The following is a 21,618-nucleotide window of genomic DNA, read 5'->3' as shown; positions in this document are numbered from 1 at the left end:
ATTATCCATGTTGAGAGCTTCTAGCTTAGAACAAGAGCATAGCTCTATTCATTCTAGAAACGATAATAACTCTATTGAAATGCTTGTTTCACCGCCATTTGTGGCTTCCTTCAACTTTGGAAGATTATGGCGGTGTCAGGGAATGTTTACGTTAGAGTTAACTAGAGCCTGGATCTTCATCACACAAATGCAGATGTTCACTTGCCCCAGAACTTCTCTCTCAGGCACAGAGGAATGGGCACAGAGTCTGTACATTTAAAAGAAAAGACTGAGATTACTTTTGGCTTTGGAAGTCTACTCTCTATAAAGAACATTTCTCCCTAAGTGTTTTTTCTTTTTTTTAATTTAAATTTATTTATTTTAATTGGAGGCTAATTACTTTACAATATTGTATTGGTTTTGCCATACATCAGCATGAATCTGCCATGGGTATACACGTGTTCCCCATCCTGAACCCTTCTCCCACCTCCCTCCCTGTACCATCCCTCTGGGTCATCCCAGTGCACCAGCCCCAAGCATCCTGTATCCTGCATTGAACCTGGACCTTTTATGTGTGATTTATCTTCCACAAATTCCAAACATATTTTGTTTATTTTTTATTTTTTTAATTTAATTTTATTTTTTAACTTTACAATATTGTATTGGTTTTGCCATATATCAAAATGAATCTGCCACAGGTATACATGTGTTCCCCATCCTGAACCCTCCTCCATCCTCCCTCCCCTTACCATACCTCTGGGTCGTCCCAGTGCACTAGCCCCAAGCATCCAATATCGTGCATCAAACCTGGACTGGCGACTCGTTTCATATATGATATTATACATGTTTCAATGCCATTCTCCCAAATCAACCCACCCTCTCCCTCTCCCACAGAGTCCAAAAGACTGTTCTATACATATTTTAAATATTGAAAGCTAAGACAGAAGATGTGTAGAAAAGAACAATATCAAAATGTTCTTTTCTGTCTTGAAAATGTATTTTCTTAGGAAAGCTTTTTCAGATCTTATAATGGCCCATGGATGCAGTCCCTGACCTGCAATTTCATGACTTCATAATTCCATGGTGTTACTTATAGCTGTTTAAAAACTTTTTTTTCAAATTTGGCTCATCCAGTCTTAGTTGAGGATCTTCCATCTATGTTGTGGCATGTGGATCTTTAGTTATAGCACCTGTATATGCTAAGTCACTTCAGTCGTGTCCAACTCTTTACAACCCTATAGTCCACTAGGCTCCTCTGTCCATGTCATTCTCCAGGCAAGAATACTGGAGTGTGTTGCCATGCCCTTCTCCAGGGGATCTCCCTGACCCAGAGATTGAACCCTTGTCTCAGACATCTCCTACGTTGGCAGGCAGATTCTTTACCACTAGCTCCACCTTTATACAAACTCTTAATTGCAGCATTTGGGATCTAGTTCCCTGACCAGGGATTGAACCAGGGCCCCCTGCATTAAGAGTGCAGAATCTTAGCCACTGGACCATCAGGGAAGTCCCTGACGAATGACAAAGTCACTCAGTCGTGTCTGCCTCTTTGCAACCCCATGGACTGGAGCTCTCCAAGCTCCTCTGTCCATGGATCTCTCCAGGCAAGAATGCTGGAGTGGGTAGCCATTGCCTTCTCCAGGGAATCTTCCCAACCCAGGGATCAAACCCAGGTCTCCCGTACTGCAGGCAGTGTCTTTACCACCTGAACCACCAGGGAAGCACAGGAAACTTCCTAGCTATTTAAAAATTTAAAGTACAGCTGCATTGGGAAAGGTGATCAGAGAGCACCTTGCTTCCTCCTGCCATATAAAAGCAGCCACTGGGATAAGGTGTCAGTGAATACAGGTGGAGGTGGTGCCATGTATTCTGGGTAGCATGGCCAAATCATGATTGTCTTTAGTGTCACAAAGGTCCAAAATGCAGTTTTGTTTCCTCAAACTTCCAGAGCGCTACTCCTATTGGGATGCTCATGTGATATTCGGCTCAGAAAGTTCTCTTCCAGCAGAAGATGTAATCCTTTCATATAGAAAATATCATCATTACAATAGGGTTTGTTGAAGGATTTCTCTGAATTAGTAAAGGTATTCCCTGGAGGCAGCAGGAGACATCTCACTATTGACCCCAGACCACCACTTTATGTATATCTAAATATGATGTTTCTGAGATTTAAAAATCAACAAATTTATAGTTCTGAAACAGTGGATTGATATTTTTATCTTACATGCATGATGCCTATAGTCATCCTTGGGATTCCATTTTTAAGAATCCTATTCTCAGCAACTTCCCTCATAGTTATTGTTGTTGTTTTGTTTTATATCTTGAAGAGGAAATACTCCTAAGCATGCATGTGAGTACAAACACACATATAAGTATAGCAGAGTCATCCGCTGGCAGCCATTATCTGTAAAACGAATTAAAGAAAATAGCATATTAACATGCACATCATGAAGCAAACTCCATTCTCTCTAGAGTATTCTCTCATTGAGATACAAGGACTTTATCTTTGGCACAGTGGGTCTGAACTAATTGAGATGTCATTAAAAAAAGAAATCAGTTAAAAAGGTTAGAGGAGAGGGATGTTGTTGTGAAATTGTCAATTTGCAAGAATACATTTTTTAGTAAAAATACAGCCCTCAGTTGCAGATCTAATCAGTGGCAGAAACGGGGGAGGGATGAGGGAGAGATAACAGAGAAAAATAATGTCTTAAAGAGAAAAAAAAAAAAACCAGTAAGACCCTAATTCAAATGGGAAGCACTCTCATTTTAGAAAATGTTTCCTTAACAGATTGTTCTAGCCCTCTGCCTGAAGGTTTTTGATTAAATTAATGATGGTACTGATAAGCTCCGCTAGTGTTGCTGTTTCCAGAAGGATATTTTCTACAGCCTTCTCTACTTCCTATCCGAAATCTCAGGTATGACAATAGAATTGCTAATTGAAGCCAGAACAAGCCAAGAAGACGAACTTATTATTACTATGCAAATACAGAGAATCCAGGAAATTAATATTTCATGTGAGCCTACCTAAACGAGTAATGTTTCCATTATGGGCTTCGTGTCACTCAGCTGGGAAGCTGTTGCTGCAGCTTGTTGTCGTCAGTGAGGTCTTGAGCTTCGCTTTTTTGTCGCGTGTTGCCTGCTGTCTTGGGACCAGTCAGCACGTCTGACATGTTGTGTTCGGTTGGCCCTTGCTGTTACCACAGATCTTCCACCAATGCAAACAGATGAACTTGTTATGATCCGTAGGACACTGTCAACTTGATTTCCTGTCTTGGTAGTAAAGTATTAGAGGAAAAAGGCAGGCAAGTTATGGATAATAGAGAAGGGGGAAAGTATTTCAGAAAAAATGAATCATAAAATTCATGACAAGGGATATGTTACGGGCTCTTCTGGGTAGCATAATTATCTGACTGAGAACTTTGGAAAACACAATAAAAAGGATGTTACTTTGAAGGCATGAAATAGTTACATTGAATTATTCATAAACATTCATTTTGCTAAACACCATTATATTACATATTCTGACAAAAACTGTTAACAATGAACATTGTGTGTTGCATGAAAGAGTGTAGTAGAAATGAGTGAGAAGTAAGTTTGCTTTGAACTTTCTGATTCTTGTTTTAGATGAAATATCAAATAATAGTAGGCTTCTTAAGAGCAGAAATCAAAAGAAAAATCTTTTTTTATCTCCTATAGTGCCTAAAATAATATGAAATATTTAGATAGATGTCCAATAAATATGTTGAATTTATTTTTATTTCCCGAATCTTGCTGAAAAATAAATTCCAGAAATGGAGGAAGGAGATGAATGACAGAGAAAAGTGGTCTTGCTGAGGTGTCCACTGTTCTGTCACTCTGTCTGCAAAGCTGTTGATTCAGATATTAACCTTCACAGTTGGTAGGTGTTTCTTTACCTTTATCGAGAATACAGTCACAAATGGTATTTGACAGAAAAGAGACTTCTAGGGAAACTAGAGTTTGTTTTGGAAAGTCTGTTCCAAAAAGGTCCCGTGGAAGTTTTGAGGATGCAGATTAATTGGTTTAGACAGAAATGAGTGGAAAGTCCATGTCTAATAACTGAGAAAGGGAAAAGCATTCCTTATATTTGCCCAGACGGGGTAGAAAGGCTGAAATAGAACATAATAGAGATTGAAGATAATTAGATCTTTCAGAGAACTGACCCCAAATCTCAGCATCTAATACGTGGTAGACCTGGAATTCTGCAATGGCCTTGGTTTGCTAATCTCAAGTATTAATCATATGATTTATAGAATTTGATCAAAGTAGCTTTTTTTCTTTTGGAGAAAGGCAATGGTACCCCACTCCAGTACTCTTGCCTGGAAAATCCCGTGGGTGGAGGAGCCTGGTAGGCTTCAGTCCATGGGGTCATGAAGAGTCAGACACGACTGAGTGACTTCACTTTCACTCTTCACTTTCCTGCATTGGAGAAGGAAATGGCAACCCACTCCAATGTTCTTGCCTGGAGAATCCCAGGGACGGGGGAGCCTGGTGGTCTGCTGTCTATGGGGTCACACAGAGTCGGACACGACTGATGTGACTTAGCAAGCAGGCAAGCTTTTTTTCTTTATTGGAGAACTCTCTTTGTTTAGACTCTTCTTAAAATGTAATCCAGATTATGTATGTTTCTCTGTTTTGGCCTTTCTCTGAGTCTCATATATCTTTTCCATGTTACTCATGGTATCAGTGTATAGATGCTACCATGAAAGAGTATGTTTTCTACTATGTTTGCAGAATCTCTGTGTTGAAACCAATTTTTGTTGCATTTTTTTATTGCAGCTTATTGTAATAAAACCTGAAAAAAGATTCCCATTTTAAAGAAAGGAAAATACAATGAACAAATAAATGAATTTAAACCAATTCATAGATCTAAAAAATAAATGATATATTTTAGTATGCTGCTACTGCTGCTAAGTCGCTTTAGTCGTGTCTGACCCTCAGCGACCCCATGGACTGCAGCCTAGCAGGCTCCTCTGTTCTTGGGATTTCCCCATATGCATCAATAAAAAATATTTGCATTAAGTTTTACTGAGAAATGGCTATCAATCCCCTTTTGAAAAATGAAAGTGTGCAGGGGCTAGGTAGATAAAACAAATTAAATTTGTTGACTCTCTAGACTTACGAAAATATTGATTTTTTTGTTTATGTGTCCTCTTTGACACAAATATATCTGACATTTTCAGTGAAATTGCTTACAAAATAGACAAAATCTGCCTGTATTTTATGTCAGACATTCCCAATGAATGTAGCAAAGAAGAATAGCTGGAATTGAAACCTAAAGATACTGTCTTGGTACTTGTTTAGTGCATTTTCATCATATTTTAGAGTGTAGAGAGTTATAATACTTTTCAGATAAGACTAATTTAACCTGAACCATCTTTTTACAGACACACAAATATGGACTTATGTATATACTACTACTACTACTACTACTACTAAGTCACTTCAGTCGTGTCCGACTCTGTGTGACCCCATAGACGGCAGCCCACCAGGCTCCTCCGTCCATGGGATTTTCCAGGCAAGAACACTGGAGTGGGTTGCCATTTCCTTCTCCAATGCATGAAAGTGAAAAGTGAAAGTGAAGCTGCTCAGTTGTGTCTGACTCCTAGCGACCCCATGGACTGTAGCCCACCAGGCTCCTCTGTCCATGGGATTTTCCAGGCAAGAGTATGGAGTGGGGTGCCATTGCTTCCTAGAGCATTGTTTTCATATTTGATTTTTTGTATTTGTTCTCAGTCCCTCTCAAATAGAAATGTTGAAAATGCCATTTCTTCATAAAAAGACCATCAGAATTATGGAAATATTGTGTTGCGCATCAAGTTCTTTTTATTATTTATCTTGTAACCAAGGTCATGCTACCCATTTCTAAAAGAACTTATGGAACTATCCTGAGCTTGTATTTTAAAAGTTACATTCTAGAGGGCAAGAATATTTTATTTTAGGTATTTTATATTATCTAGTATATCCATAATAGCATCATGAGTAATTAGTAATATATAAATTTTCAACATGTACCAGAAAACTAACACTCCAGAAATGAATTCCCTGGTGCCGAGCTCTGAAAGAAGAAACGCCGAGGGTCTTTATGGTGGTGAGGTGGTGACTACATTACCACATTACTGCAACATTCTGTCTTCAGTACAGCTCAATAAATATCCGTTTACTTTAATTGAGTGGGTATAAATAGCATTTACCAGAAATCCTTTGCTGGCAGCCAGCTGCATTAGGCTGTGGAAAACCATAGAATATTCTCCCTGGAGTTGAAGGGAACACAACCTCTTTTTAGTGTCCACCCCTGCTCACAGAGGAGACTCAAGTTGTAAGATCAATTATGATTTCATTCTGATCACTAGTAATTGGTTCACTAGAAAACAGATTTTGTATTATCATAAAGAATCTATGAGCAAACAGGCAAATAGAGAAAAATACTAGGTTTTCAGAAAATTGAGTTTTTAATGGTTTTCACGGTGTTAAGAATTACTTTCTCTAGATATGTTTACATAATAGCAAGGTTACTTTGTCATCTGAATTTCCCTGATATAAAATTGGGTGGGCTAGAGGGAATATTTGGAAACCAACAACAAGAAGAAAGCATGCGTGTGTGCCCAGTTGTTCAGTCGTGTCTGACTCTTTGTGACTCTGTGGACTGTAGCCCGCCAGGCTCCTCTTGTCCATGGGATTTTCCAGGCAAGACTACTGTAGTGGGCTGCCATTTCCTTCTCCATGGATGTAATTTACTGTGTCGTCATCAATCATTTATCACAAACTTGATATCTTAATGTTTCAGGCTGTCAGAATATTGACTTTAAGGAAGTCTATATTTTTGTTTACATTATCTCGATTCCAAGTATCTATGAGAAAAAAATTAAGGGATGTCAAAAATATCAAAGATTATTATGTCTCATCTAATGAGATGGATCCTCTTGAAACAAACTAAAATCAGTGATACAGAAAGTGAGCAGAGAAAAAACATTCTGAAGTCCAGGAAGGTGGGCATGAGGAATGGTGGCAGTTCAGGGAGGAGAGAAGTAAGTCCAAGATAGTTGCCTGGTGTTGGCTTCTCTTTGTCATGAAAAAAGAGACTGTACTGCAGTTTTTTTTTTTTTTAATCTTTCTAAAGGAAGTTATATTGGCTCTTGCTAGCACTGGAAGTTTTACTTTTTCTCCAAAGTTTTACCTTTTCTCTTTATAGATGTTCAGGAGTCAGAGCCATGGGCATCTGGTGCTTGTTCAATAAACAATATTCATGTTGTTATAGTGGAAGACAGGCCTCGGGTTACTACTTATACTTCCCATCCCCATCTGGCATCTCTGTGCAGATGGACATTTTAGATTACAACATGATTACTTGCAATACATTTTTCTTTCATTCTTTCTTTCTTAATTTTGTCTTTCTTAAAATTCCTAAGTAAGTTTATTCTAAAAATGGCTTAAAAATTACATAAATTTCTTCTCATGTCCAAAAACTATCAGTAAATCAAAACAAAAACTTGTCATGGCACTTCTTATTATATTCATATAGTTTTAGAATTGCATTCTGAAAGAGAACAATAACCTCAGACTAGTGTTTCAAAGGAGGACACAGTTTCCTGTTGATACATGTAATCATTCACTCTGGCTAGACTAAGACTCTGAAGCTATCAGAGTCCATGATCATGGGTGAGTGGGTGGGGTCCTCACTGCTCCTTCACCTGAGTAGAGCAACTGTCCACCAGGTGAGTTTGGAGGATGCAGCCCATTGAGAAAATGGTTCCCCAGGGACTCTTTGCCCACTCCCAAGCTCCCACTTCTCCACATTAAAGAAAGAGTAAGAGTAATCTAATCACTTCACATGACCACTAAATATCTTAATTTATCAGTAAGTCATTTTCTTTGGGAGAAGCAGCAGTCAGAGGCCGCCTGGTGCTTTCGAGGGAGAGGTGGCCTGTAAGGAGTATAATGGGAAAGGAAGCAGAGGAAGACCAACTGCAGTTGCTTTAACTCCATCTAAGAACTGACAAGAAAGCAAGCAGATAAGTCTATTTTATGAAATTCCACAATTTGAAAGCATTCTGAGAAGTTTGGAGGAGATGGATTTAAGTCAAATAAAGTGAAAGTGAAAGTGAAGTCACTCAGTTGTGCCTGACTCTTTGCAACCCCATGGATAGTAGCCTGTACTGAGCTCCTCAGTCCATGGGATTTTCCAGGCAAGAGTGCTGGAGTGGATTGCCATTTCCTTCTCCAGGAGATCTTCCCGACCCAGGAATCAAACCCAGGTCTCCTGCATTGTAGGCAGATACTTTACCATCTGAACCACCGGGGAAGCCCAAGTCAAATAAAGTGAAATACTAAAGAAGACTATATAAACAGAAGGTTACTTAACAGAAGACTGCAACTGTTTTGAGGAGTAAACCTAAAAATATAAATATACTCATAAAGCATTTAGCTAAATTCATGGATATATGCTACTTATTTATTCAGGGAGTGTTTAGGTGTGTGTCCCTAATCTCTTGCAAGTGACATTATGGGAAAGAAAACAGGTATCACTTATCTCAAAATGCCATTATATCAGAGGTGTTTGCATAAAATTGATAGAGCATTCTTGGAGTTTAAAGAACTGTCTCTTGTGCTTTGCATTTCATATAGTTGTCTTAATTGTGCTTAATAACAGATTGAGGAAGAGGAAATAACTATGACAAAACAACAGATAACAGGTACATTTTTATTTGGATTTGGCATAATGCCAGAGACATACACTCCAGGCCCTGTGTGCTCCTTTACCTACTCATTCCCTTTGTGCCTACCCCCATTTCCTTCCTGCTTTGGCATTCCTTCATGAATAATCAGCGTTTGAATGATGAAATACAACTATGAAATGTTATGTCAATTACACAGACTTTATATGATGCTAATTAGCTTAGGAACTGAAGATGCTTACCTCATTTTTCCTCTAAATTAGTTTTAATCAATCTGAACTACATCCCAAGGAAACATTTTCAAGGAGAATTACAAAATGGTCATCATGAGGATGATTTTTCCTGCTCACTAAATGTGAAAATCATGATGCAACAAGTGCATGATGTCAAACACTGGAGTTATTAATAATGAAAATATAGGTCAAAGAGCTCTGTAGTAGAGGGAGGCACATTTAAAACAAATGATTGAACTTAATGCACATTCAGTACTTACAGTGCTAATTTATGTGAAAAGATGTATTAAATCTCCACCTGGCAAAATCGTTTTCATATACAATTCATTTTTCTGTGTGCCATTAGAGCTGTAGTTTCTTAGACTACAAAGGTCCTAAGGGGCCCCATTCTGAAATATATAAAAATAAAATATTCTGGAGCAAGTGGAGCCTGGAGATTCATCAGCCCAGACTTAAGAGTGGGTAATAGCACCCCACTCCAGTACTCTCGCCTGGAGAATCCCATGGATGGAGGAGCCTGGTAGGCTACAGTCCATGGGGTTGCTAAGAGTTGGACACGACTGAGTGACTTCACTTTCACTTTTCACTTTCATGCATTGGAGAAGGAAATGGCAACCCACTCCAGTATTCTTGCCTGGAGAATCCCAGGGACGGAGGAGCCTGTTGGGCTGCCGTCTGTGGGGTCGCACAGAGTCGGACATGACTGACGCGACTTAGCAGCAGCAGCAGCAGCAAGCATGTGGTTGGGGTCATCAGACAGAGCTGAGTTCAATTCTTGTGTCTAGCACTTAACTTACCTCGGACAGTTCCTTGACCTCAGTTTCTCACCAGTGAGAAAATTTCAGACTCTTCCTCATAGGGCTATTTAAAGAAATAAGTGAGACATTAGACTTAACACCTCTTGAATTCCTGGAACAGGAGTTTGAGCTATCACAAGCACTCATCTAGTTCTAATCTATGTGCAACTTCATGGAGTATTTACTTTGTGCAGGATAGGCATTCTGCTGGATCTTTTCAAACAGCTTTAAAAGCTGTTTATTAAACACGCTATAAATGCTTATTTTTCCAAGAAGCACAAGCCATTTAATTATGTCATATGTTTTGTCCTGCTGCCCTGAGACTTGGAGATGATGTATAGACATTTTGATAATGATCTCATAGAAGTTTTAGAAATGAAAGCTTATATCTGTAATACTGATAAAAATAGTTAAGTGAACTGGACCTAATTGTTCCAATTTCCCGATAAATCCAGTTTATCTTGAATCAAATTATATCTCTTCTTAATTTTCATACATTAGTTTTCTTTTTATCCCTAAAGCCAGGGAATCAAGGTAGCACTTACACATGACATCAGAGATTTTGTGTCATATCCACATCCTTATTGCCTCTTTTTGTTTGTTTAAATCACTGTCACCAGAACAGGGTCTGGCTATGTTCTACTTGGTGTTTCACTTAGTTCTTAAAGATAATACAGTTCAAAGATGTACTGAAGAATGAACTTCACTTAAATTAAACTGATTCTCTAGGGAAGCTACAGTGCATACCACCATTTCAGGTGCTTCCTCACTCTAAAAACTCATATTTAGCCAGTAATCTTTCAAAACCCTTAGTCCCAGTGCCCATAGAAACACTGACAGTGGGTTCCCTTGCCTCTGGTGATAAGGCTCATCCATGAAATAAGTGCTTAAAATTTCTTCCCTACATTGACTTAAATCTCTCTAACTTCCATTAACCATTCTTTTTCTAACTTTCATTCTATTTCTGACCTCTGGACATTCATAGATAAATTTATTACAAAGTCCCCTTTCTCTCACTTATTTGCTCCTATGTTCGTCTTATGCCCAATTCCATCAATGTTTTTACCTCCTCTGATGAAGTTTAAAGTTGGGGTTGGAAGACATAGGAACATTATTATCTTTCAGTTATTGCCAGAGTAACAAGCAACAATTTTGAGTGATTTTCAAAGCATTTGAAAAGTGATCTCAAAGGAAGTGCTTTTTTTCAGAATGATGAGTTCACACTTCAGTGGCCTTTTAATACCTGCATGTCCTGAAGTCAGGGCTTCCCAAGTGGCCTTGGTGGTAAAGAACCCACCTGCCAGTACAGGAGACAAGAGACTGGGGTTCAGTCCCTGGGTTGGGAAGATGCCCTGGAGGAGGGCATGGCAATCTATTCCAGTATTCTTACCTGGAAAATCCTATGGACCGAGGAGCCTAGCAGGCTACGATCCAGAGGGTCGCAAGGAGTCAGACACAACTGAAGTGATTTAGCACTCACACACATCCTGAACGGAAACAGTAAGTTCTGTTTATCCCATACTTTCTAATGACTCATCAGGCATACTTTTCAAGGCTTTTAATCATTAAGGTTGTTTAGGAAATGAATTCTGATACGTGTAATAAGCCTTATTTTAAAAATCATCATTGCTTTCTTGAAGATGAGGCACTGAACTTATTAAAACCACGCAATTAACCTAATGAATAATGTGTAAGTAGTGCCCAGGGACGGGAAAAGTGACTGACACATAAAAGAACCTCAATAAACATCAACTCAGTCAGTGAATAATCATTTTAGTATATTCATTCTATTTTTCATTGGCTTGCTTTTTTGTTTATTTTTCTTAGAAATCTGTGTTTTGGGGCAGACTCCAGGTGTTTGCTATGAGGTATATGTATTCCCAGCCCAATCTGAGATTTGGTTTTAGAAAGTCTGTCAGATTAGGGCTAGGAAGCTATAATCACCAAAACAATTCTGGTGATTTCTTTTGCCAAGTAATTTGAGGATCATTGTCATAATGTGTTTGGAAACTTGAACTAAAAATTTGTGAATAGAAGTAAGAAATAAAGTGAAAGTGTTAGTCGCTTAGTCATGTCCAACTCTTCTGCGACCCCATGGACTGTAGTCGGCCAGACTGCTCTTGTCTGTGGAATTCTCCAAGTAAAAATACTGGTAGGTGGCCATTCTCTACTCCAGGGGATTTTCCCAGCCCAGGGGTTGAATTTAGGTCTCCTTCATTGCAGGTGAATTATTTACCATCTGAGCCACCAGGGAAGCCCTCTAAGAAGTAGGGTATATGTAAAAATAGGCTAGACTGAGACAAATATTTGTGGCTAATGAAACTTTTGCATGGCTAGTATTTTAAAAAATTACTTACTTGGTATTTTCACATTTATGCTTCTGATACTCCCTTGAAGAGTTTAAAGGGTCTGTGACAGCTCAGGCTAAAGTATCAAAAAGAGAAGAAAAATCTTTAGTTGTGGTGGCCAGGGCTCCAACGGATTTATAATGTAATCAAGGGAGAGGCTTAAGTATATATGAATTTAATATGATGAGTAAATATTATTGTACTGAAGATTTGCACTTTTTTATTTTATTTTATTTCCCACTTGTAAAAGAAAGGTCACAGTGATCTCCAAAATTCTTTTCTTTATATTTTCAGCATAATTATCCAGATCATTTTTTCTCCTTCACTGCACTATATAACCTTCTTGAAGGAAACATATTTAAGTTCAAAGGCATTATTTACTGAGCCTAAAAAAATTACCTAGAAGTACTAGGTTATGTGTTTCTGCCTGCCTGATTATAAAAGGCAAAACAAGTCGAAGCACCTTAGTTGCTAAGTATTTTCTTTATACTCTGCTTTTTGCCATCATATGCCAGTATGTAACACTGGGTAACACTACTCCTTGCCTGAAAGAATTCAAATCGTTGCTGATGGTCTTCATAGCAAGGCCAGCTGAGTTCCATACTTGGCTTGTGTCTTCAGAAACTCATAAGTGATCATGGAGGTGCTAGAGCACAGTTAGCTTTCCAGGAAGGGTAGAGTTGGTACAACCTTCAACCTTTTATTTCATTTTATAATTTTATCTGTCCTTTTTTTGTGTGTGTGTGAAAGCATGGGTGGTAACTTTCCCTTTCAAGAAAAAGCCTATATTCTGGAGGAAAAAAATGGAAACTGAAACATGGGAAATTTGAAGCATTTATAGAGAATGAATAAAAGAATCCCTCCTTAGTTTCATAATTTTTACCAACCATATGAGTGACTTAGATTAACTTCATGTTCTATTTAAGGTGATACATTGATCTGATTGTAAAAAAAAAAATCATATTTGTCCATGTGTAGTGAAGTGAAGTCACTCAGTTATGTCCAGCTCTTTGTGACCCCATGAACTGTAGCCTCCCAGGCTCCTCCATCCATGGGATTTTCCAGGCAAGAGGACTGGAGTGGGTTGCCATTTCCTTCTCCTGGGAATCTTCCTAATCCAGAGATAAAACCTAGGTCTCCCTCATTGCAGGAAGATTCTTTCTTTACCATCTAAATCACAAGGGAAGCTATTTGTCTATGTGTCTCCACTATGTAATAAGGTCCAGAAAAGTTTGACAGGGTTTTGGGGTTTGAGTGCAAATTAAGAAACAGCTTTGCTCCGAAGGTGAGGACTCATCCTTCCCATTTGCAGGCTGTGTCTCTTGTTTTAAAAGAAAAACTGGGAAGCCATTCTGCACCTCACTGAAGACCTATCCATCTGCAGAGTTTGCTGTGAAGAGCTGTGTGGTCTGCTGACTCAGGAATGGGACATGTATGATCCCCGGCTTCCTTGCCTGTCACACAGTCTCACAAACAGACTTTGAGGGAAAATTTCAACACTGTTTTAATGCAGAAATTATTATTGTGATAAGAACAAAAATGAGGTATGTGACAGTGTTGCCAAATGCTTTTTCCAATCTGTGCAGCTCTAAAACCTTCATTTGCACTACTGGGAGAATGAATTCAGTTAATTATTCTGAATTGTATCATCTTCAGTAAAGTACAAAGGTAATAAGTCTCTCCACACCAATGTGCAATAATCAAAATATTTCAATGTTAGATCCTATTTGAATGATGAGGCTGATGAATGGTAATTCTGGAAAGGAGTGTAGTCCTCTGTGGGAAAGTGTTGGAGGCCAGGCTCTACCATGAGTGGCCTTGAGAAGACAGGGCTGAGGAGATAGGCAGAGAAATAGAGATCATTGCTCTTTTCTAGTTGGCATCTTTGGAGAGCACACGAAAAAGCCCACTTGGGTCGCAACAGTGGTGTTATGGGAGACGCTGGAAGCAGAAGAGAGGCCATACCAGAAACTGAGCATTTGTATCTCAGGTGCATTAAAGTAACAGCTCCAAAAAAATCAAGGAAGCGTAAGACCAGGAGGCTGGAGTATGGAAAGAGCATTGGATGTGTTTGGAGAACCGAGTTTCATGAAAAGGGAAAGTGGGTTTATTAAGTTCACCTGGGATTCTTCATTCTTTGTTTTCTAAGATTTGTTATACCTTCAGAAGAAAAAAAAAAAAAAAAAAGGAAAACAACATCCTCTTAACTTTTGTTCAATACCATCAGTGAAAGAAGTGAGGGAGAATCCTGGCTTTGTAGATGGAAAGCAAGAGCTGATGCTGAGGAACGTCCTGAAGCTGATAGACTACTTTTCCTCTTCTCCTCTGCTCCCTGTGCAGTGTGGCCTTACCCTTTTGCTGTTTGCCCTTTCTCTTACCACCTGTCTTATACTCTCAGTCCTCTCTGGTGACAGTGGGAACCTAGAACCTTCTCAAGGTTAGGAGTTGGCGACTTTCTGTACTAATTCTCACAAGAGTATTTATACTGTAATTGTCTTCCAGGAATAAGACAATAAATCATTTATGGAGTAAATCATGAATGGTAGATTTTCAAGCATCAGTATAATTTTGGGGGAGATATTTAACTTTTTGTTGCTTCCCATTTTATACCAAATACAGTGACTTTCAACTCAATGTACTCTTTTAAAAAATATTGATTGATTGATTGATTTACTTGACTCTGCTAAGTCTTAGTAGCAGCATGTGGACTCTTAGTTGTGGCATGTGGGATCTAGTTCCCTGACCAGGGATCAAACCCGGGGCCCCTGTATTGGGAACATGGAATCCTAGCCACTGGACCCCCAGGTAAGTCCAATGTACTCTTAATATATTGATTTATCTAATAAACATTACCAAGTGTCTGCTAATAGACAGCAGGCAAAACTCTTCATACTTGAAAAACAACCATAAGATAAACAATGGTTCTTTCAAGGAGCTTCTAGTCTAGAAAAGGAGGAAAGGGCTGCCATAAAACTACAATGAAGTGTGAAAAAAGAAAAGAAAAGAAAAGCAGATCCAGCAGGAAGCCCTGATGGGACAATTGTAGCCACAGAATGTGTTCAGAGAAGGCTTCATGGAAAAGAAAATATCAGAGTTGCAATTTGTGTAGTGATATGAACCCAGTGAACAGAATTGAAGAAGGGAGTTTTGAGAATGGGGAGATGTATGAACATAAAAAGGCTTAGGGACTTCCCTAGTGGTCTAGTAATTAAGACTGTGCTCCTAAAGCAGTAGGCATGATTTTGATCCCTAGTCAGAGAATTAAGATCCTGCATGACAAAAAAAAAAAAAAAAAGGTCTTAATGAGCATATTGCTTTGCAGGTCATTAGGCCTGAGTCAAACGTGAGCTACTGGGGGAGGTAAGGGTAAGAACATAGGCAGGAGGGGACCTGTTGGGGGAGAGTAATGACTAGTTTGGGATCCATGATTGCCCCTGCTGAAAGCCATCAGAAAAGTTCCAACTTAATCACCAGCTCTATTCTCCTATACATCACTTAGTCACTTATGAGGATTTAAAACTTTTGAATACAGGGAAGAGATACAGATTCAATTTAATTTCAGCTTTTTCATTTGCCCAATTTCCTTCAATGTAAAACAAGCTTATACTGTGTTTTGTGAATTATTTAAAATATATGTACTTTTCCTCTTGTGTGTAGATTTATGAGTGGATGTGAGGGAGCCTGATGTTAAACATATGTGTACATTCATTTTTGAAAATCAGGAAACTGGAGAGTTACTATTTCCTGTAGGAACTTCTAACAGAAACCCAGAAAAGTAATACGATGTACCAGAAAGCTCCAGGGAATATATCAAAGTCAATTGCAAGGCAGAGAACCCTGGCTACCCAAAGGAAGATAACTTTCTCTTTAAAATTCTGTCCTCTGTGTCCCTAATCAGATAGGCTCAGTGACTGACTCAGGACCATTTATGGACACCCAAGTTTCTTTTGCCCCCTATACTAGAAACATAAATCTTGTTTCTCTAATAAAGACATGTAAGGCAGAAAGTTATGATAGCATCCTCAATATCTTAAAGTTAGATGTGTCAAGATACTGGAAGACATCCATCTTCCCTGTCCTGGCTACTCTCTGGTTTGTCCTGAGGGGCTGTGGCATGTGTTTTCCTTGAAATTTTCAATAAAAAATCAGAAAATAATTTCTTTTGGATCATCAGCTCTCCCAGCTGAACTCCTTCGAGGTTGACGTGTAGAGACAATTAAACGGAGCATTTGCTCAGTTTACATGGACATTGTTATTGCAGCATTTGTCCCTTTCCTGACAAATTGCATTATGCCTCTGCCCTCTGAACCATTAGCAGGTCCAGAGGGAATCAGGTGGTGAGGAGGAGGGGCCACTCTCACACTTGTCAACCCCAAGGCAGAGCCAGGCTGAACCAATCTCCCTTTGATTCTTTACGCTGGTGACTGGAGTGGGGGCTGTTTGTGTGGGACACATATTTGAATGCTGTCATTTGCCTCTGAGCAGAAGGCCATCATGTCTTCAGTGTTCAGAGTGAATGCAGTACCCCCAGATTTGTTCAATAATTGCCCTGATTTCTGCCTGGGGCTTGACTTTCTTCTGTCTAAATGTTGCGTCCCCTAACACGCTCCCCCATTACTAACAAAGTGCCTCTTTCATTTGCTCTGGGCGGTAGATGCATCAGCTGCCTGGGCTTCAGTTCTGAGGCTGATTCAGCGTCACAGACTTCCCTTTGTGAGCATCTTGCCTCTCGTCCCTCCTCTCTCCCCTCCTCCAGGAACTGAAAAAAATAATAGGGGATTTCAGTTAACGCTCAAACATCTGTTGACTTCTAAAGGAGTGGAGTTTGTAATGAATGCACAAAAGTAAGAGAAGACAGGTAGCCCCTTGAATGAAATCTGTTCCTCTTCTCTTTTTTGTTTTAAGCTGTGACCTACTGTGGGAGGCCACGTATTTGGAGTGGTACCCAGGACAGTATAACCCAGTGGATTACGATGGTTTTTAGGCACTTGCAGATGATTGTTGAGAGGTGCGTTAGTACCTCTTCCAGTGTGGTCTAGGGTATGATGGTCCCAACTTCTCTGAGAATCAGTTTGTCATCTGCAAAGTAGAGGCAATAATACCCATCTTACAGACCAGGAACAAATACAACATGAATGTAAGGTACTAATATGATGTGCTAAGCACCCCAAAATTATCAACAGGCACCATTTCCATTGCCATGGTTGTTTTTCTACTTATGCTATGACCATGCACTCTCTATGAGGATAGAGTTAGGAGTCAGCTGGGAGAACTGGGGGCAGGGGGAAACTTCTCTATGAAGTCCACAGAGCTTGGTGAAGCCCATCCTTTGCCCCAGGTCAGTTCTGGTTGCACACAACAACCTCTGCCCTTGTGGGCCACACCCTCTAGTGGCAGGTGAGGGATAGATCATAGTGGGCTCCAGAACAAGTCAGTAGATAAAGGGAATGCTTGTTAATGTGATGAGTGCTATGAAGAGTAAAGGGGGCTGAACTAGTGCATGGAGTGGGTGCTTGAGTTAGTTTGGCTGGTCAAGGAGAGCCTCTCTGAGAGCATGGTGTAAAGCTCCCCAACTTGATACATATAGAATCCCTTTCAACATCAAAAAACTTGACAACCTCCACAAAATAAGTAGTGGTACTTTCAATTTTCATCAGTTTGAGAATACACAGAAATAAAAGGCTATTGGGAATTCAGTTAAAAAAAAAAAAAAACCCTTATACACAAATGTGTATTTTATTTATTAGTGCAAGATCCATGTATATTTGAAAAGTACATATATGTATAGGAAATGTTATTGGTTCTTCTGAAGATAATGCCAGGTTTGCATTTGGACCTGAGGATTTGAACACTAAAATTATTCTGAGTCACTTAGGTTACTTGAGGCCAGTATGTTGAAATCACTGACAGAATGAAAAAAAGATTTGGGTGGAGAAGATAGGAGAACTGAGCCCTATTTCCTGCTTTTTCAAAAACTATGATGCATGTGTGGTAAGTCACTTCAGTTGTGTCCGACTCTTTGCAACCCTATGGACTGTAGCCCTCCAGGCTCCTCTGTCCATGAGATTCTCCAGGCAAGAATACTGAACTGGGTTGTCATGCCCTCTTCCAGGGGATCTTCCCAACCCAGTAATTGAACCCATGTCTCGTGTCTCCTGCATTGGCAGGTGGATTCTTTACCACTAGTACCACCTTGGAAGCCCCTTTCAAAAACTAAACAAAGAGCAAAAAAGCCAGTTAACTTTTTTGAGTCTGTTTCCTCATTATTGGAATGAGGATAGTAGCATCTGCCATTTAACCTCCTAATGATTGTGTGAGGTTAAACTAATCTGACAGATAGGAAAATTCTTGCAAAGCATTTGAAATTATGTGAAGATACAAGTATTAGCAATGGCCTCCAATAAGACATTCTAATAATCTAGAATGCAGTTCAATTGTTAAAAAAAACTAATTTGTCAAACTACCTACTTCATCTGCCTTTGCGTGGATTAAGGTCCCAAGAAACTATACTGGCATCAACTGCTTTAGCCTGTGTCCGTTTCTCTAAATGATGTGGATGTAGGTCAAGTCAGGGGCTCCAAAGGGTAAATAGATTACTATCCTCAACCGTATAATCTTTGGGGAGGTTGTACTATGTAGGCTACTTAAATGCTGCAGAAGTGACATATTTGAAGTAGCTAGAAATGTCTCTTTCTTTTTCTCTCTCTCTATGTGTGTGTGCTAAGTCACCTCAGTCGTGTCCAACTCTTTGCAACCCTATGGACTGTAGCCCATCAGGCTCCTCTGTCCATGGGATTCTCCAGGCAAGAATACTTGAGTGGGTTGCCATGCCCTCCTCCAGGGGATCCTGACCCTCAGATTGAACCTGTATCTCCTGTAGCTGCTGCATTGCAGGCAGATTCTTTACTGCTGAGCCTCCAGGAAAGCAACTCTCTATGTATAGATAGATATTTCTAGAAATTAACAATTTATTTAGCAATACATGTATTTAACAATAATTTAACAAGGTAGAAGTATTTATTTTAATTTACATATTAATAAATGTGTAATATATTTTTATTAATATTATGATTGTCAAGCATAACATTTTCAGACATCAAATAATTCCTTACTTATCCCTTTCAAAGGGTTTCCCTTGTGGCTCAGTGGTAAAGAATTCACCTGCCAAGCAGAAGACGCCAGTTTGATTCCTGGGTCAGGAAGATCCCCCTGGAGAAGGAAATGGCAACCTACTCCAATATCTTGCCTGGGAGATCCCAGGGACAGAGGAGCCTGGCGGGCTACAGTCTATGGGATCACTAAGAGGCATGACTAAAGCGACTAAACAATAACAACATCCCTTTCAAATTTCAGAGCTAACCACTTTTGTTTCTTCTATTTTTTTTGCATATCTGTTCCTAGATAAACAGTTGATTCTATTGTTTCTTAACTTTTTTAGACATCCATGATTGACTTTCAACTATTGCAAACTGCAATTTATCTCTATTATAACTCCATTTTCCAACCCACATGCTCCCCTCTCCTATCTCCCCCATCTGGTAGTATAATACTTTTTTGCTGCATGACTGTATAGATCATCATATTTATTTATTTTCTTGTACAATGTCTTGTTTTTAATGAAATAGTAATTGCTTTTTTGCACCTCTCTGTGTTTTTTCTTTCTCTGTGTGTGTCCCTGTCTTTGTTCCCCCTGCACCTTAGATTTCTAAGTACTAATATTAATGTATTCCCAATGCTTCCACCAAATTCTAAAATTCTTCCCAGCAAGGCCAAAGCATAATGTAAGCTATGCACTGTTCCTTGGAAACAATAGTTTAGGAACCCTCTTGCCTCTGTCCCAGATGCATGGCTCTTGGTGCCCCTCCAGGCTTGTTGCACAGCTGTCCACCTAAGATTCTCTTTCCTGTTGCCCCAGAAGTATCCTCTGCTTTTATTGGACATTCTGTCTCTTGAGATACCTCATTTCTTCTTGTCTGGTTTGCTCTTTAGTGTTGGTAAAATACATCTGTTAGCTTTTTCTTAAGAGTAAACATGTGAAAGAGAAAAATTAAATTTTAGTGTCCTTTGTATGTGTGAAAACATCTTTATTCTCTTCAGATAGTCAATTGGTACAATGCTGTATATAGATTTCTAGATAAAAACTTTATTATCTAAAACCTTAGCTTTTAATGGGCTTCCCTGGTGGCTTAGCTGTTAAAGAATCTGCCTGCAGTGTGGGAGACCTGGGTTTGAATCCTAGGTTGGGAAAATCCCCTGGAGAAGGGAATGGCTGCACACTCCACTATTCTGGCCTGGAGAATTCCATGGACTGTATAGTCTGTGGGGTCACTAAGAATTGGACATGACTGAGTGACTTTCACTTCACTTTAGCTTGTAACAATTCATCATCTTAATCCTTTTTTTGTCTTACAACCTTCATCTGCTATATGTCTACTTTTCCATTCTCTTTTTGTGTGTGTGTTTGTAGCTTTTATGTTTTATCTTTGGAATTAGGCATTTTAAGAGTGAGGTGCAGCCATTCACTTATAACCAGTAAGTTGTATCTATTTCATGAAACACCTAAAACATGCCCATTTAGTGTCATATTTGTTGAATTTGCCATCAAAAACCATTGAATTATTTTGATTTTAAAAACAAATATTTGTATTTTTGAATGTTTTTTAATTAAATTCCTGAAAATATAGTTTGGAGTGGACTGGCTTTAAAAAGTGTTTTAAGAATTATTTCTAGTTAACAATTTTAACCACTAAAATTTAGATGTTACTTTCATTCTCCAGGAGCATATCACTTTATTTATTTCTCTTTGCTTGAGTTGCTTTATAAATTATACTCAGAAATTTAAACATGAAAATAAGGAATGAATATACTTTCTTCATGAAATAGGGTGGCTTAAAGGACTAAAAGAAGTCAAGCTTATGATCTATTTTTTGTTGTATAACCTATTTTTTTGCCACATTCTGATAAATTTGGACTGTGAACCAAGTCTGCCCTAGTTGCATCACATATCAGCCATGCCTAAACCACAGTTGTCAGGTTTCATTTTAGAGAACTGAGATCACGCCTGGCCCTAATGGAATCAAACAATAACTTTTGAGATGATTTCAAGGTCTTTGAAAAGCCTGCCACAGTACCTGCAGATCATGACATTATCTCCAAGAAGCTCATGCTATTTGATGCAGCCTGTTAACTGGAAGACAGGCAACTTCTCACCCAACTTAACACTGATATAGATGATGTATTCCTACAGATAGTTTGCAGAGTGTTGGAAAGCAGTGAAATAGAACTAGTAAATTATTAATTTGGGAGTGGTGTTAGAGGTCAAGATATTGGGAAGTGAAGTAATCTTGGGATCATATCTTGATCTAACATGCAAATAGAGTTGTTTCTGTTTTTCAGAACTCATTAAGACAAGAGCTTCTATCTTTTTCTACTTGGCTGACATCTCCTTACATTTGCAAATGTCTATTTTTTTTGCTTTTGGCTAAATTCTATTTTTAAAAAAAGAATCTGTCCTAGACCCCAGGCTTATGGCAAGCAGAGTGTTTTACTAAATGATGAAGCATTGGTT

General features: G+C 39.0%; 1 protein-coding gene and 1 non-coding gene across 5 annotated transcripts in view; one reads left to right on the top strand and one right to left on the bottom strand.

The window, feature by feature from the left end:
• UNC5C (unc-5 netrin receptor C) overlaps positions 1-21,618 on the top strand; it is a 429,397-nt gene that overhangs the window by 142,970 nt on the left and 264,809 nt on the right. The window lies entirely within an intron of this gene.
• On the bottom strand, positions 1,413-1,485 carry TRNAK-CUU (transfer RNA lysine (anticodon CUU)). The gene has a single exon. It is a non-coding gene; the product is annotated as a tRNA-Lys (tRNA).

This window comes from Bos grunniens, chromosome 6 (assembly GCF_055505025.1).
Source record: "Bos grunniens cultivar Pamir isolate PY7600 chromosome 6, Bosgru_T2T1.0, whole genome shotgun sequence".
NCBI lineage: Eukaryota > Metazoa > Chordata > Mammalia > Artiodactyla > Bovidae > Bos > Bos grunniens.
The sequence above is the reverse complement of the archived record's forward strand: the minus strand, read 5'-3'. Positions and strand labels throughout refer to the sequence as shown.